Genomic DNA, 4,080 nt, shown 5'->3' with positions numbered 1-4,080 from the left:
AAAGGATCTAATTGTCCTGTAGCTATTTTTAAACTAGGCCGAATCCAATTAATATTCCCTAATAATTTTTGGAAATCATTTAATGTTTTTCGTTTATCTGTTCTAATTTGTGTCTTTTGAGACATAATATAATCATGTCCAATCACTTTTCCCAGATAATTTAAAGGTCATTCATGTTGAACTTTATCAGGAGCTATTATTATCAAACCGAATTTTGTTAATTGTTCTACCATATCCTGTAATATTTTTTCTGTCTTTTCTCTAGTTTCATCGGCCATAAGTATATCATCCATATAATGAATAATATATGCCCCTGGATATTTTTCTCTAATTTGTTCTATAGCCCTTTTCACATATTGTTGACATAAGGTAGGGCTGTTTTTCATGCCCTGAGGTAGCACTTTCCATTGGTACCTATTATAAGTTTGTTTAAAATTAGCCGAAGGGACACTGAAAGCAAATCTCTTGGAATCTTCTGATTGTAATTTTATTGTAAAAAAACAATCCTGTAAGTTTATTATTATTATGTATCTACCCTGTGGGACTGCAACAGGAGAGGGTAGACCTGGTTGAAGGGCTCCCATGTTATGCATGGTCTCATTAATTGCCCTCAGATCTTGTAATAATCTCCATTTTCCTGACTTCTTTTTTAATGACAAAAATTGGAGTATTCCATGAACTGGTAGTCTTTTCTATTCTTCCTTTGACTCAATTGTTCTTGAACTAAGTCCTGTGTGGCTTCAATCTTTTCTTGAGTTAGGGGCCACTGATTAATCCATACAGGATCAACACTTTTCCATATTATTTTGTCAGCATAAAGCTGTTCGTCAGTGGCCCCTATGAAAAATTTTGCTCCTTCGATGAGGAGTCTATTTGTCCTATTTTATTTTCATGTCTTGCATGATGTCACTGCCCCATAAAGAAAAGGGCAAGGTGGGAACAACATAAGGTTTGAAGTGGCCTTACTGCCCTTCACATACCCATTTGAGTCTCTGAGCTGACTAAGCTACATTAGAAGCCATCCCTAATCCAATTAAGGAAGAAGAAGTCTCTTGCACTGGCCAGGCCATAGGACAATCTTTTCCAGCTATACAGGATCTGTCAGCTCCTGTGTCTAAGAGTCCTGTTATTTGTTTTCCATTGACTTTAATGGCCTTGTAAGGCCTTTTATCTGTAATTTCCTGAACCCAGGCTACAGTATCTGTGGTGCCAAACCCTCCTTTTCTGTTTTGAGTCAGTGTGGGATTAGGCAAGTTTAAATATGAGAGTAAAATATTTGGGCAATCCTCTGCCCTTTATTAACTTGAATAGTCTCTTTTAGAGACCTTATCATGACCTTTATAGTGGTAGGCCTGTCTGAGTCTATTACACCTGGTAATACCTCAAAATTCTTTTTATAGTTTGAGCCACCGGCAACACCAATACTTACTGTAAAAAATTCATGAATTCCGTGGAATTCTTCCAAGTGAATTGCCTGCATTGGATGTCAAAATGTATTCAAGAGTTTTTGTATACATGTATAATGATTTCTGCAGAGTTTGTGAAATTTTAATCAGAAATAATTTTAACTTATCTATTTAAATGAATAGTACAGAAACTAAAGTATTTCTGGTGCTTGTCTGAAAAAGAATATTTTAAAATATTCTATGTTTGTATAATGTGTCCTTTCAGATTGTATTCCATATAGATAGTTTTAGATTCCTTTTTTTCCTAGGTCCTAATATTATTTTTCTTTGGGATAAAATGACAATGTTGTCTAATTTCAAAAGTTTTGTAAAGTTTATGGTATGTAAACGCCTTTCTGAGGTGAAGATTTAATACACTGATGTCAAACTAAATTTAATTATATGAATTACGTATGTTGTTACACTTGTTATTTTGTAATCAACTTTTTAATAAATGTTTTTCATTTCTTGCATCTGAAGAAAGAAAAATACGGAATACTTCACAAATTTTCATATCATCCTTGTGCAATTGCCATGTTAATCTCTGTATTGTAATTGGGAATACGTGCTGCTGAAGCATGTAGTATCTTCCAAATTTAAGCAGTTAATGATGCAATCTTTATACAGACTTATATCCACCGTTGCCTACTTGTAATAAGGAAACTATATTGTTCCTGACAATGCTACTGATCTTATTTCCCTAAAATTCTGTGAATAGTGGAAAAAAAAATATTGTTCATCTTAATGCTCACATTTGCAATTTTTTTTTGTCAATGACAATTTTAAGTCTTTTTCATTTGGAATTTGATCATACTTTCAATAATTTATTGCTAGGTCCAAAGGTGATGGCTTTTTCATGTACTAATTGATCCAACTGAATTAGCTTTGTGGAGCTAATGGATTCAAAGTAAGCCTTGCTTAAGAGCTACTTCTAATCTTCTGCATTTGACATTTTCCCAAGTGAGGTCTTACTGGCACAAATGTCTACCTGACCCTTTATTCTTCTTCCATGTAGGAACAGACCAATCAGAATATCTTACCCTGACACCATAGATTGTTTTACTTGAACAACACTAATCTTACTTACAAGGGATCATAGAGAGATGAACAATTCAGTCATAACTGTTCAGACTAGAAGGTATTTTATCAAAATATAATTGTTTATTATATCTAACATTTCAAAAGTAACTAAAGCCAAGAAGGGGAAAAATCGATCATATTCATGATTACTTAATATCCTGGCCTGTCTACCATCCTACCAGGTAGGAAGTTACACTACTGCATTACTATCACCAAATATTTTCATAGTTGCAGGAGAAGTCCAGATGTTTCTTCTCATTATTAGGCCTTAAATTGGTAATGTTTTCATCACAGTGTTTTCTCTTGCCTACAGGCTGTAAATCTACAAATAGTAAATCTTTAGGTGCAACTCTATCAAACACTGAGGTAGAGATAATGTAATAATACTTTAAAACAGAGTTGCCTTTGATACTGTAACCACAACAGAACAATGCAAAACATATGTCTTTTTTCTTATATTATATATAGTTATATATTTTATATTTATATGTGCTGATTTTATATTTCACACAATGAAACTTACTAGAATTAGTTGATAATTTCACAAATAAATTAAAATTTATTTATTCCAATAAATAGAATTGGAATACAAATAATTAGGTTTAAAATGTATATTAGAATATAAAAAAGTATTAACGCAGTGTCTTTGGTATAAACTTGTGATACATTCAAACTGTTCTTGGTTTTCTCAATTCACATGGTAAAAAACCAATTTTGTTTTCCTCTAATCTATAAGGGATTTTACTCTGCTTCTCTGTTTATTGTTTTAATTCACTGATTCCAAACTGTTTTTCTCCATATTTCTGAAGCATTCCTACTGATTATGCTCAAATATTTCTGATAAGATGTTAAACAAATATTATTCTTCTGCACGACCCAATGATTCCTATGATCCCAGGTACCAGTTACCTGCATCATCAGATAACAAGGGCAAGACTTCTCACATAGGCCCATGCAACATGCAACAAAGTAATTGAAGACCCATTTCAATTTCTCATTTCCTATATTTCAGGGCCCCAATTCCTTGAGATGCAGGATTTAGCAGTAAGCAATTGTGAAATGCAAGGCAACTTAAAATGAAAGATGAGATCACAAATTTTGAGAGTATGTACTATGATTCAAACATTCAACTTACAGATGGCCAGCCCATATCAGTGAGCAAGTTCACAAGGTGTCATAAGATTATTTTTAATACCCCTCCGCTATGATTAATGAAAGATTTTAGTCCAGCATAAGTGGGCCAAAAAATAGTTCCTGGAAGGATAGATCCATAATTGGTCTACCAAGATCCAGAAAAATTTACTTAGAGTTCAAATGTAATTCAGAAAAACATTGAGAAGATCCTTAGTGCTGCAAAACACTGGGACTTCAGTACAACATGGTTCAGTGGTATAAAATGTCACTCTCAAACCAATGATAATCTACATTTAATCGACTGAAAGTTATTCCTTTACAAATTAACTTTTTAAAATCACATTCGCCAAAATAACATTTGACAAGTAGATGATACTTAGTGACATTACAAGTTTTTCATGTGTAGGGAGCAAGTTACAAT

At 33.1% G+C, this 4,080-nt stretch overlaps 1 pseudogene; it reads right to left on the bottom strand.

The window, feature by feature from the left end:
- Positions 1-1,929: 1,929 nt before the first annotated feature.
- LOC138807639 (U6 spliceosomal RNA) lies at positions 1,930-2,025 on the bottom strand (annotated as a pseudogene).
- Positions 2,026-4,080: the final 2,055 nt, after the last annotated feature.

This window comes from Dipodomys merriami, unplaced genomic scaffold, assembly GCF_024711535.1.
Source record: "Dipodomys merriami isolate MVZ:Mamm:240054 unplaced genomic scaffold, mDipMer1.0.p SCAF_424, whole genome shotgun sequence".
Classification (NCBI taxonomy): Eukaryota; Metazoa; Chordata; class Mammalia; order Rodentia; family Heteromyidae; genus Dipodomys; species Dipodomys merriami.
The sequence above is the reverse complement of the archived record's forward strand: the minus strand, read 5'-3'. Positions and strand labels throughout refer to the sequence as shown.